The following is a 14,259-nucleotide window of genomic DNA, read 5'->3' as shown; positions in this document are numbered from 1 at the left end:
ATTTCACCTTTTTTTAATGAAAGGAAGCTGACCTGATCAAATTACAACAGCTTGTCTTTATTGATAAGTTACTACATAATAGATATGTTATTAATGAATTTCCTAGAAATAGTTATCAGTAACATTTGTTGATATAGTCAGAAAGTAGGTGTTAGTCAACTAGTAGGTAATGGAGAAATAATTTGAACTCACATTTGATGCTAGAGTCCAAGCTCTTGATCATTAAACTCAACTGCATTTAGAGCAGACTTCAGTGAAACCCAAGGAATATTTACTGCCATTCAATAATTACTTGCCTAAAAGCTAAATGGGGCTAAGTTCGAGTGTAAAAATGTCTAGGACATAGAGTCCCTGACCTCAAAGACCTATATTCCAGTGGCAGAAAAAGTCAAATAAAAATTACAAAATCCAAACCAGAGTATGATGGTCTCATGCAAGGAGACTTGAGCATGGCGTCAGCTGGGAGAGGTGAGTGATGTCATGCTTCCGGGAGAAGGCCTCGTCACCACTCATCTTAGTGAAAAGGCACCAAGAAGCCTCTTCAGCATGAGCAGAGAATAGGCAGAACAAGAGAATAAGATGAGAAGTGCGGAGTATTCCATACCGGAAGGAATCTGCAAAGGCATGGAAGTGAGAGTGCCAGGTGCTTGGGGACACTTATTCAGAGGTTGTGTCTGGAGAGTGTAGTTAGAGAATGTAAGAGACAGATGACATAAATAGAGTCCAGGGAAGATTCAGAACCCACAATTATTTTAGGGCTCATTTACCCTGTGGTTTAGAAAAAAAGAGAAAGATGCAATATTATGGATCTTGAATTAAGATCTCTGGAAAAAAGAATGCATGCTGAATTCTTATTTCAAAGAAAGTGTAATCCAGAACTTCACTCATACTTCTCTATGCCTTTATTTTTGAATTGCTTTCAACAGGAGCCACCTAGTCAGGTACATGTTAACATTTACCACAAATAGATACTGGAAGCCAAGGAAAGTTTCATGATTAAGATTCCTGACAAAGCTATGACACTTGCTTTAGTTACATTCAATCTACATGAAAATTATTGCACTAAATATTAAAAACCAAAGGATTCTAGGGATATGGCAGTTAGAACACATTCCAACTGTGCTTCCCTCCTAACTCCAATCAACTGATCAACCATCCCTCCTGGGTCCAGCAGGTATGGGTTCTTCAGGTGTTCAGGCTTGGGAGGTATGAGCAAGGCCTCTGGGAAAAGCTGAGGCTGCTTATTGCTGTAGTCCCCCAAAATCAACGTGGGACCAACTGTAGATACAAGGGGAAAGATACCAGGAAGAGAGAGAGAGACAGACAGACATAGAGAGAGAGAAGGGATGGAGGGAGGGAATGAGGAAGGGAGAGATGGAGGGAGAGAGGAGAGAGAAACCACCCTAGGGAGACTGAAGGCTGGCTTGAGTTGATGTGGATGGGAAAAGTAGGTAGATGGTCCTGGGTTGAACCATGGTTGAAAGTTTTGGCAAGAGAACAACATAATAGATTGTAGAAAAGTTTTCTTAATTCATTAAAAAAAATATCCTCCAGAGTAGCAAAAAGTAACAATAGCCCAGTTTCTTACAGATGTGTTCTGAAGTTATAGTAAGCAGATCAAAAGTCTTGTAAGGGTGGGAAATCTTTGGAAAAATGTGGGCCTAACAGCCTCCCTTAGACATTCACTCCGCTAGCCTCTCACAGCACTCAAGGTTGGTGGACAAGATCCTAGAGTGGCTGCCCTTTCCCAGTGGGGTTTCGTCTTTTTTTTTTTTTTGGAGATAGAGTCTGGCTCTGTCACCCAGGCTGGGGTGCAGTGGCTCAATCTTGGCTCACTGCAACTTCTGCCTCCTAGGTTCAAGCAATTCTCCTGCCTCAGCCTCCTGAATAGCTGGGACTACAGGTGCCTACCACCATGCCTGACTATTTTTTTTTTTGTATTTTAGTAGAGATGGGGTTTCACCATGTTGCCCAGGCTGTTCTCGAACTCCTGAGCTCAGGCAATCCACCCGCCTCGGCCTCCCAAAGTGCTGGGATTACAGGTGTGAGCCAACATGCCTGGCCGGAGCTTCATCTTAAGACTTTGAAGTACAGCTATGATCAGAAGGACTGTTTGGAGGAATGTCATTGGATAAGGGGGATCCTACAATGCCTGGGCTCTCTGCATTTTATCTTAACCCTAGCTTTTTCCTCAAACTTACCCAAGACTGGCACAAATATGGCCCTTACACCTTTATGAGCTGAAATAAAGAAACAAGATGAAATAGTCACTATATATTCTGTAAATGAGAATTGTCAGAGCAGATAGACTAAGAATTTTATAAATGGATGATAAGTATAGTTAAGATGATAATCTAAGATGTTAACAATATAAAATAAGAAATAATCATAAAATAGAGTATAGGAAAAATATTATATAATAAAATATAATTGCTGATATAAAGAACATAATAGATGGAATAAATATTTTGATGTTTACAGCTGAAGAGTAAATAAGTGAGTTTGAAGATCAGATAAGGAATTCCTTGAGGGACCAAAGAAAGAGAAAAAATAATAGAAAAACTGAAAGATATAGAGAATAGAATAAATATCAATACCTGGATGAGTCCCAAAAGGAGAGAAAAGTGAAAAGGGAAAAAATGTGGAGAATTAATAGATATTTTTCAGAATTAAAGAAACTTGAAAGACTTCAAATTGAAGAGTTTATCAGGGAAAAATGGAAAGATAAGGAACAATTTGCATTTAAATATTATAATGAGAATTAAGAATTCAAAGGCAGAAAAATTTAAAGAGTGTCAGCAAGAAAGATCATCTGCAAAGAAACAATGAGATTAGCCAACTTCTCAGTAGCAAACTAAATATAATAGGAAAATTTAGGATTATTTTTAATGTACTAAAGAAAAAGAACTATGACTATAAAGAGAAGCTGACTCATAAAAATGAGGGCTTTATAAAAGTATTTTCATACATAAAAGACCTCAGAACTTTTAACTATAAAATGGCCCTCATTTAAAACACATTTTGAAGAAAAAAAAAACAGATGTTAAGGATAAAATATATCTTAGTAAAACTCATTTTCATGTTAGGTAAGTAGAAGGATGAAAACAAGTAAAAGTCTATCCACAGCAATCTGAAACTGAAGCCCTAGGAAATAACAACGTAATCACTAGAGGCAAGACAAAATAAATATTAGAAACAATCTAGTTTTTATTGTGTTAGGAGGAAGATGTGAATATATATAAATTTAGGAAATCAACAAGGACAGAATATGGGTCATAAATATGACAATCATAATTATAAAAATAAAAAGATATTACCTTTAAATCAGAAAGAGAAAATGTTATCTTATTGAAAGGAGGAAAGAAGGAGGGTAGAAATGTCTGAAGAGTGAGAATAAACAAAAAACAATATAAGATGGCAGAAATAAGTTTTAATTAATTATTATTATTGTTATTATTATTATTGAGAGGGAGTCTTGCTCTGTTGCCCAGGCTGGAGTGCAGTGGTGTGATCTCAGCTCACTGCAACCTCCGCCTCCCAGGGTCAATCCCACCTCACTCCTGAGTAGCTGGGATTACAGGCATGCACCACCACCCCGGCTAATTTTTGTATTTTTAGTACAGATGGGGTTTCACCATGTTGGCCAGGCTGGTCTTGAACTCCTGACCTCAAGTGATCCCTCCTGCCTCGGCCTCCCAAAGTTTTGGGATTACAGGCATGAGCCACTGCGCCTGGCCCGTAATTTAATAATAATTATAATTTACACTTAAATTGAAAATGTGAATTAAGATGTCAGAAATAAGATCTAATTTAATACTAATCACACAAATTAAAACCCAAGGTAAACAAAAGAACGTGACGCCCTGAATTGGATGAAGAAATATCTTGTCTGGAAGAGAAACTGAAAACAGGAATACTCAGGAAGACTGAAAATAAGAGGATGGAGAAAATATATCAAGCATTTTCTAAAATTCAACGAGTGCTGACAGACAGGAGTCAATACCGCAGCAGAGCTGGGTCAAGGTCGGACATATAATAGAACAGCAGCAGCAGAGGTAGGAGGAAGGATGTAGCAGCAGCCGAAGGAGACACCATGAGGCCAGGTCAGGGGCCCAGGAGCCTCCGCATGGACAGCTTCAGCTCCATCCAAACCGCTGGATTGGAGGGCGCCTGCCCCCAGCAGCAGGTGGCCTTAAAGATGCAGCTCTGAGAAACAAATGTGGAGGGGGTTTGTGGAGGGATTATTGTGGGGTGCGTGGGGCCCTCTGAGGTGATCTGCTGCAGAATAACTAATACCTATTGTAACAGAGGAGTATAGATTTATAAAATACATGACAAATGCTTAATAAGAAAAAAGTGAAATGAAAAATGAAAGTCAGAGTAGTAGACAAAGGAAGAAAGGGGGGAAGAGGAAGGGAGGAGGGAGGAGGAAAATGAAGACAAGAATAGGTTATAAATAAAAATAAAATGTGTCAAATGAATTTAAAAAGAATGTATTATAATCTGTACTTAATTTCTTGCTCAATCATCTGAAAGTGCCCATTTTCATGCCCTGTACAGTTACCATAATTCCTTTTTTCTCCACATTCATTTTTGTTCTATTATATTTGTAGAAATGTAATCTTTCATGTTTAAAGTTCAATAATGAAAGTACCGTCTTGTAAAAAAAATGAAAACAAAAATAAAAATCAATAAAAAATAAAAATAAAATAAGTAAAAGGCAAAAATCCAGTGCTGTTTTGTTTTGCTTTGCCTATAAAATAGCTTTATCTCTGCTTTAAAAGAGCAACCAGATTGTGTTGCATGTTGGCCAAAATATTTGAATATTTAAATATTTAAATTTTATTTATAGGTATATCTGAGATCTGAGATGATAGGTGACTCCATTCAAAGCAAAAGAAAACAAAACAAACAAGAATACTTTTATTGGATAAAGAGAGCTGCCACCACCTGCTTCCTGTCATGGGGTCAGTTGAAGGAAAGAAACACAAACGTCTACTATGTTCAGCCTTTGTCTTACTTCTTCTGAAAGCTCCTAGGTAGTAGGTGTTTTGCATGACTGGACATTGCCCTTGGCAGAACTCACTCTTGCCTCATTTTGCAAGAGCATCTGTAGCTGAGTGCCCAGAGAAGAAAAAATTCATGAAACTTTTTGTCTTCTGAGAGATATAACAGGAAAATAGACGTAAAAATTGATTCTACAAAAAAAAAAAAAATTGTCTACCACAAGGGGATTTCTAGAGCATAGATTATCTTTCCTTGTTGTGAGAAATTTCCATTTGAATGCTGAAGGTGGAAGCTCATTCTGATATAAAACTTAAAATGTTAGTACGAGAAGTCCACTCACATTGACATATATTATTCCTTATCATTTGTGTTACTGCTTTAACATTATTTTAAAATAAACCTCTCATTTGGTATGTGGAAAAGATACAAACCTCTATCTCATGTTGTCTGTCTGCAAAACTAACATCAAGGAAAAAATTAGAAACTCTGTCTTGACTTTTTCATTGACTCTATTAATTGAATTTTCCACTTTTAAGAGTCCTCAAGGCCGGGCGCAGTGGCTCACGCCTGTAATCCCAGCACTTTGGGAGGCCGAGGCAGGCAGATCACAAGGTCAGGAGATCAAGACCATCCTGGCTAACACGGTGAAACCCCGTCTCTACTAAAAATACAAAAAATTAGCCAGGCCTGGTGGCGGTAGCTGGCCTAGTAGTACCAGCTACTCGGGAGGCTGAGGCAGGAGAATGGTGTGAACCCTGGAGGCGGAGCTGGCAGTGAGCCGAGATCGAGCCACTGCACTCCAGCCTGGGCAACAGAGAGAGACTCTGTCTCAAAAAAAAGTCCTCAAATGTTTTCAGACTAGCAACTCTGGAATCATTATTTATATTACGGGGAGTTATTAATACTTACTTTATAATATTGCATACAAGAGTTAAGTTGCTCATCTAAAGTGAAACTTGAAAGCAAATTTAATTGCTAAGGGTTTTAATTTTTCAAAGGGAATTGCTTCACAACCCTATCTCATGCTTGGGAGGTGGATATTCAAGTGATATTTGATAAAGACAAATGGACACAGGGAAGGAGGTTTGTCAGTAATGCGGCGCTGGGCTCTGGCCTTTTTAAATGAGTTAATGACTTTTGCTTCATGACCCATTTCTAATGGTAGCTTGGTCTTTTCAAAGAGGATGTCACTGTCATAGTTCAGCGATATTAAGGGATCACATCATTGTGGCACATTAAAAGCAAGTGACTCAGACTTAAATGTTAAATACCTCACAGAATAAAAGGCCACCAACTAGTTAAAGAAAGAAGTTATTTGCACACAATGGCTTATAAAGATAGTGCTTAGTAAGAAACTGTCTTGGTCCAATTCTAAAGCACAGTTACAATATCTAGGCTAAGAATTATGGTGTGCACAGCTTTTCTCATTCAAATACCATCTCATTAGGGATCATACGTTTTAATACAGATGGTGTTTTATTTGTATAAAGGCAGTGTCCTTAACTCTTTATTCCCAAAGTACCGTTTTGCTTTAGTTGGGATTGTAAAACCATCTGATTTTGCTTTAGTTTGGATTTGCTTTAGTTTGGATTGTAAAATATCAGTGAGGAAATATGATTATTTTTCATCTATGAAAACAAAATATTCCTGTATGATCCAGGCTATAAATCAAGTAGACGAAATCATTTCTTTGACTTTATAAAGTTATCTTTTGGATCGGGGGGCCAAATCTGATAGACTAATGATTTTGGTCTAAGAATGAAAACCCTGCATTATCTAGCCCCATCACTGATGTGGATTCATGAATTATTTAACATCTCTCATCAAGGAGTTACTCTTCAAAAAATTTATTTTGCCTCTTCCTCAATTACAAAATACCCAACTCAATTAAGCTTATTCATTTAGTGTTTTTTAAAAATGTGATATTATACTGTGGGTTGTTATGGAGAAGTATAGAATTGTTCAAGTAGGTTCAACTGTTCAATAGATAAAATCACCATGTGCGCAATCTAATAAACAATTCATGGTAATAACTGAGAAACCCTAGGATTATTCTGTGCAGAATTTACAGGGAGACAATGATGTTCACAGCTGAATGTGAGTCAGGGATGGCTTTATGCAGGAAGTGTTTTTAACTGCTGGGAAATGTCACTCACTTCTCATCTCCTGCACTCATTCTTAGTGGCTGCTCATTCACAGCAATTCCAGGTTGTGTAAAAGCTGTTTCAGATATGATGCTAAATATAAAGGTACAAATGAAATAATGGTGAGCAATAACTCACCCATGACCCAGACACAGGGAACGTAGCCGTCATGTCTCTTCCGGCATGCTCAGCCCTTGCATATCTTTAATCTATCATTTGAGTTTAACATGTGCCCTCTTTTTAGGTCAAATTTCTCCTCTTCTTCCTAGCTATCCACAATGTCTCTAATATTTCTAGCTCTGTATCAAGATAGACATAAGTTAGAATTCTGATTCTGTTACTTATTTTCTATGACCAGACTTGTACATTACAAATTGTATTTTGGCAACAGCAGGCAGAAGACAATAAGGGAGGGAGAGATCTGAAGAGAGAAATCACAATTTTGAGATCATTACCAAACCCTAGATAAGAGCTTAAGAAGACTTGAACTTAGACACAAAGAATAAAGTGGAGATTGACCCAATAAGTATTGATGAGAAACCTACCTACGTTTGGTGAACACTTAGATGTGAAGTGAGCCCAGTGAGGGTGGAGGAGCTCCACAAGCATCAGGAACCTCCATGCTTGCTACGTGCAGGCTGGGAGCATGCAGCTTCCACTTTGTAGTCCAAGGGGGCAAGAACTGCTCCATCTCTGCCACCGTGTGTGTGTGTGTGTGTGTGTGTGTGTGTGTGTGTGTTTACGTGCGTGTGTGTCTGCGTTCCTACCAGCAGGAAACAGCAAGAGAAGAGTAGGCTCCCTTTTTAAAGAACAGGTACAGTAAGTTGTATGCATTACTGTCGCTGACTTCAAGGGGAGAAATGGATGTGATCTTTATCTGAGTCCATCTGAAATGCAGGGTTTTATTAATGAGGAAGAAGGAGAGGACAGATACTGAAAATAAGTCTCTGTTGTGAGAAGAAAGGACAATTCCCCTGACCGCCAGCCGCCCAGCAGAGCAGAAGAATGAAAAAAAACTTGGATGTTTTTCATGTCCTATTGGCCAACAGTAGATGAATCTATAGATATAGATCCACACGTTTACACATCTACACAGGCATATATAGGTAAACACAGGTGTATATGTGTGTGTTTGTGTGTGTGAGTTTGGGGACAACAGTGTCTGAGCAAACAGCCCTACACCCTACCCTCATATTGACTTGAATCACACTTTTGGAGGAAGCTATAAAAGAAGCCAAGCATTGGCCGGGCATGGTGGCTCACGCCTGTCATCTCAGCACTTTGGGAGGCCGAGGCGGGTGGATCACGAGGTCAGGAGATCGAGACCATCCTGGCTAACACGGTGAAACCCCGTCTCTACTAAAAAAATACAAAAAATCATCCGGGTGTGGTGGTGGCGCCTGTAGTCCCAGCTACTCGGGAGGCTGAGGCAGGAGAATGGCGTGAACCTGGGAGGCGGAGCTTGCAGTGAGTCGAGATCGCGCCACCGCACTCCAGCCTGGGCGACAGAGCCAGACTCCGTCTCAAAAAAAAAAAAAAAAAAAAAAAAGCCAAGAGTTTAAGTTGTGTGACAACTACCCAGTGAGAAAGATAATTCTCAAGCCAAATGGTGCTTAAATTCTCTTTGATTTCAGCTGTAATGTTATTTTCTTTAAGCTGGGGTAGAAATGGAAAGATCTGGGAAGGAGTACAGAACTGCCAGGGTATTACTAGAAACATGAAGTGCTCCTAAAGCAGTAATAAGTAATATTATTTCAATCATTAAATTATTATTGAAGATATACTTACTTATATGTCTTAAAATTTTTTTGAGATATGCCTTTTATCCTTTCACAGTTCTTATGCTGCCCTCACTATCATTTGAAAATGCAATTTTGAAGCTCATAATTAATATACTAAATGTTCCGCAAGTTAAATTATAATCTGCCAATTTTCTATTTGTGAAAATCAATTTCATACCTATTGAAACACCGGAATAAACCAAGAGCTCTTATCTGTAGCTGTATCCTGTTGTATAGCCTAAGATTGAGTGTTACTGTTCTAGAATTTTATGGCTTTGTTGTTTTTTGAAAAACAAATCAAATTTAGTGCTTTGAGCCATTTCCTGTAGGAGGGATTATGAAGTGTGAAAAAGAAAATAGGTTTAGTGAATCTCTACCGTTAGAATCCAGCACACTTGGGGAAGCAGCTGAGACACGTAAGCTTAGATATTTCAAGGCAGATGTATTTGGAAATTACAGTGAAGCTTTAAGCCTTAGGTGGCAGAGATAATAACCAGGCAGGTCTCTTGTAACATTTTTTTTCTGGGAGATAAGAATGTTAATGAGGTCAGAGAGCAGTTCAACAATGGCATAATAAGTCATGCAGATTTTACACCGAAGCAGAGATTAAAAGGAGTGTAAGAAAGGAAATAAGATTTTCACCTCTGGGTTTGAAAGGACTTCACCGTTACTCACACTGGGGCTACCCATTTTAGTGTAAACAGCAGGACCAATAGCACTTGATTCTGCAGCTTCTATTCTATCAGTACTGGTATTAAATTATCGCATTTTAAACGTCAGCAATTGCATATAAATACATGCTCTGGGTCTCGTTGGTACAAACGGTCTCAAAGTTTATGACATGCTATGGGGAGGAAAAGAGAAGACTTATGTTGGCTTATAGGATCCACAGCTCTAAAGCAGAATGACTTCGTCAGCACAGAAATGCTTCTTCATTGTCATCAAGACTCTTGTGGCTTTTATAGCTGTTGTGTTTATGGATTGTAAGAACAGAAAGTCGTCATATTTAGAATGTACTAAGTAGTCAGTGAGACCAAGCAAACATTTCACATTATCATTTTAAAAGGCAATCTGGGGAGTCATTGTAAGATATGTCTATTTTAAAATTATCTGGAGAATTTTGGTCAGTAATTATATTTTATGCTTCAAATATATAGTTCTCTTTTACCTATTTACCAATACAAATTTGGGATCAGATTATGAGTTCCTTGATAAGGAAGCATTTTATAACGATTAAATGTTATCTGGAGGAGAATTTCTACCATTTTGGAGTCGGTGTTAGAGGAAGCCAGTGGTGCACAGTCAGAGGGTGGGGCCTGGCCCCATGTCCTTCTGCACACAGGAAAGCTTTTGACTCAGGACCTTCAGACAATTTAGACTTTCTCTCTTCAAGATTAAAAAGTGGTTGAATTCATAACACCCAAGGACTCCTTTGATCTTACATATGATCAGAACAGGTAAATTGAGTGGAAAAACAACAGTGAGGTGGAATGCTTGAAAAAAATATAGCAAATATTATGTAGCTATAAAAAGAAATAAAGTACTGATCCATGTTACAACATGGTAAACGTCAAAAACATTATGTTAAGCAAAATAGGCCAGATACAAAACACTACATATTGTATAATTCCATTTGTGTGAATATGTCCAGAATAAGCAAGTCTATAGAGACAAAAAGTAAATTAGGGGCTTCCCAGGGCTGGGGGAATTTCTTGAAGGGTAATGGCTAAGGGACCTGGGAGGGGTCCTTTTGGGGGTAGTGAAAATATTCTAAAATTGATCATGGCAATAGATGCATAACTCTGTGTATACAGTAAAAGCCATTGAATTGTGTTCTTAAATGGGTGAATTGTGTGTTCTGTGAATTACATCTCAATAAAGCTGTTAAAAAATCACTTGGATTTAAGTGCCAAGGATAGATACTGGAAGAATGAAAATGGTCCCTTTTTACTGTGATGCCAGCCTCTGGTTTAAAGTGACTGGATTGTCTTTATTAAAGAAGATGACCATTAGCATAGGAAATGCAAAATAAGTAGATTCATCTCAGTTGCTTTCTTACTGCCTCCTACTAACTTTTTGCAGCACCTTTACCTGCTATGAGTGTTACTGTTCTCACTAGATCTCACTGGACAATGAAGTCTCTATTGCGGGTCTCTTACATTCTATGCTTCTGCTGCAGCCATACCCACCCATCCAGCTATCAGCTGGACTCTATGTCCACAATGAGTATCAGTAATAAAAGCTAATCTAGAGAGAAGGTCACTCACAGTTAAGCAATAGTAAGAAATGTATTTGCATAACATATACATCATCTAATTTCATTCTTACAGTTCTGTGACATGATTAGAGAAGATATTATTATCCCCATTTCACAGAATAAGGAATCAAGGACCAGAAAAATTAAGTGTTTTGTCTAATGTCTAATTGCTGTTAGTTGCAAATCCTAGATCAGAATGTAGTACTATCTGATATCAAAAACCATACTCTTTCCATCACATTATGCTGACTTTTTTACCAAAATGAGAACCCTTTTGAAATGCTCTGTTCTTTTAAAATAGAGTTGTTATGTAAAACCTCCTAGCGAAAGAAATAGTCCAGAAAGCTTGAAGAGAAACTGAAACTTGAAAAATCTACCTAACAAAGGTGATAAAGGATTTTCAGTTTTGCAAAAAACGCAATACAGAGTGTCTTTGGAAAGAAAGTTCTCATATGGATTTAAAATATAATTCAATTTACAGAAGTCAGAGGCAATTGCTATGTTGAAATATGAAATAGAGAGCCTAAATTTAACTCCTAGTTCTTAACCACCTGAGTAAATTGTGAAGCCTGCAGGAGCTTCAATTTTCTCAATAATAAAACATGAGTTTAGTTATATTTCATTCATTCATTCATCAAATATATGCCCAGTTGTTCTTCCAGATGGCATGAATCCCACAGTGAAGAAGTCAGAATATGTTGCTTTTGTGAGGGGCAGCTGCTGATTTTCTCTGAGCTCTGTTTCCAGCCTTCACATTCTCTGCTGTTCATCAGAGAGTAAATTCTGACTATAGAAGGTACTGACAGAAGATTAGGGAAGAACAGGTATGGAAAAACCAAAGTATTTCTCCCAGTCACCCACCTTCAGTGAACCCTGCTTCTGTCAGGAAACCCGCCATGATTGTCCATCTGGAAACCCTGCCTCCTTCCACTGTGTCTGTAGCCACAGGAGCAGTAACAGCTTCCCAAGCATGGCTCATGTCTGGGTAACTCATGATCCCCTTCCTAATAAAAATATACCTGTAGATCAAAAATCTTGACAAACCCTAAGCAAGAGAAACACTAAGAAAAACATATCAAGGCACATTATAATAAGATTGTTGAAAATACATTAAGAGAAACTCTTAAACGCAGTCAGAGATAAAGAGAAACAAAAATGAGAAATCCTGCTAACTTTTTATCATAAATAATGAAAGCAAGACTGTGCCAAAAAGCAACAAGAGCAAAAGTCCCTCCCAACCTAGAATTCTGTATCCAGCAAAAATATCTTTCCAAATTGAAACCATTTACTCTGGTGTCATTATTATGCATTGCATGCGTATGTCAAAATATCTCATGTACCCCATAAATATTTACACCTACTATGTATCCATAAAATTAAAAAGTAAATAAAAACATCTACTTGTGTGTTATTCAAAATTTTGATTCTTTTATATTTCAAGCATAAAATTGTAGCATACACAATTTTTAATTCTAGTTGGCGAAGAAAAACCAGAAGAAACATATTGGTGACGACTGGAGCAACTTCAATACTCTTTAGCAATTTACCCCTGTTTTCTCAAAGAGTCCTGGACATTTGACCATTTCATCTCTTCATGGAGGTGCTTTTAGTACATTATAACCTTGGCATTCCCATAGTTCTTGGGTGGTACTAGGCTGTCAACACTAGATGTATTAGCTTTTTGAAGGCCTTTGATGTTTTCCTGGCTGTGTAGGTACAATATTTTGGTGCTTTTTCATTGGATAGCTTTCATTTTACTCAAGTAGAGATCTGATTAATTTCAAGTTCGGCATTTAATGTCCAGTGAAAACTACAACTTTGGTTCCATCTGGCATACTGTGACAGCTTGGAGAGTTTCTGTGTTTTTGGAAAGAACTTAAGATCAGAAAAGCAAAATTAGATACTCTCAAAGACTTAACAGAGACACAAGTAAAAATTTTAAAATCACAAATTGTTTGGTCAACATTCAAAAAGAAAAACAGAAATTTTTGTTAGAGTTCTCATTTAATTTTTCTGTTGTTATAAAGTTGAAGACTACTCATACATATAAATACATTGAGATTTCTTTGTGAAACACAATAGTACTTCTGTCAATCTTGGCATATTTCATCCTGGAATTTTACTATTATAACACCTTAAAAAATAAAGGCTGCAGTTTCAGATATAACACCTCACAATTTTGGCAATATTTGACACTATGTATCATGTTTTCAAGGAATTTGTGAATAGGAAAAGATTAACCTTGATAACACAAAGATTTTCAATATGAATGGTCATGCTAGGTCAACTGGTGTATCAGACAACATTGGTTTATAGTAGAGTGAGCACCTGTCACAAATCCCCATGCTAAGTGCTGTGAGGAGCACTGTTGGGCACTAAAGGCTTAAATTTCCCTGTGTATATTAGAGTTTGTATCCTAGTATATTTAAGAAAGAATATTCTAGGTAAAAAAAAATGAGTACTGTGGGGAGAGAAGAGGCAAAGAGAGATTAAGTGCAAAGTGATTTAAAACTAATTCTGCTTTCTTTTAACTTTTGGATTCGGGGCTTAAATCATTAGACCAAAAGAACACGGATCAAATCGTTGTAACAAATTTAATTTGCTTCTTTGATGTCTCCTCAGAGGGCTAAATGTTTATTGACTTCTTAAAAAATGCTATGTGTCTTGCCAGACTTAGCTTACGAGTTTGGTTAAAGAGAGACTGACATGAGCATAAAGGAAGGGACACTGAAAGAGGCAGAGATGAAGGAAGAAATTGTAACTTACTCCTTTTATCCCACCCATCAAACGAAAGACAAGTTGACAGTAAGTTTTCTTAAAAAAAAATTAACTGCTGTATAGTCATTTACATTCTTGATAATTTTCAGATGGTTTTAGTTGATACTTTAAATATTAAATAAAAATTGTTTGCTTATTTACCTGTAAGAATATGTGCTGAAGATACTGAGTGAAGAAATTTGTTGGATTCCAAGTATTTTTCTTAAAGGAAATATTTCAATGAGCAGAATAAATGTAAGTAAATATATCATTGCAAAATCATTTATATTATTTCAGAGAATATGGAAATTGA

The 14,259-nt window shown here is 37.3% G+C and overlaps 1 long non-coding RNA gene across 1 annotated transcript in view; it reads left to right on the top strand.

Moving 5' to 3' along the window:
- LOC134761327 (uncharacterized) overlaps nt 1-14,259 on the top strand; it is a 132,092-nt gene that overhangs the window by 93,642 nt on the left and 24,191 nt on the right. Inside the window, exons 7-8 of the long non-coding RNA XR_010139842.1 lie at nt 11,840-12,013; nt 13,861-13,994. This is a non-coding gene — a long non-coding RNA (uncharacterized LOC134761327). The remainder of the gene's footprint in view (nt 1-11,839; nt 12,014-13,860; nt 13,995-14,259) is intronic.

Source organism: Pongo abelii, chromosome 3 (assembly GCF_028885655.2).
Source record: "Pongo abelii isolate AG06213 chromosome 3, NHGRI_mPonAbe1-v2.0_pri, whole genome shotgun sequence".
Taxonomy (NCBI): Eukaryota; Metazoa; Chordata; class Mammalia; order Primates; family Hominidae; genus Pongo; species Pongo abelii.
This window is presented reverse-complemented; position numbering and strand designations above follow the sequence as displayed.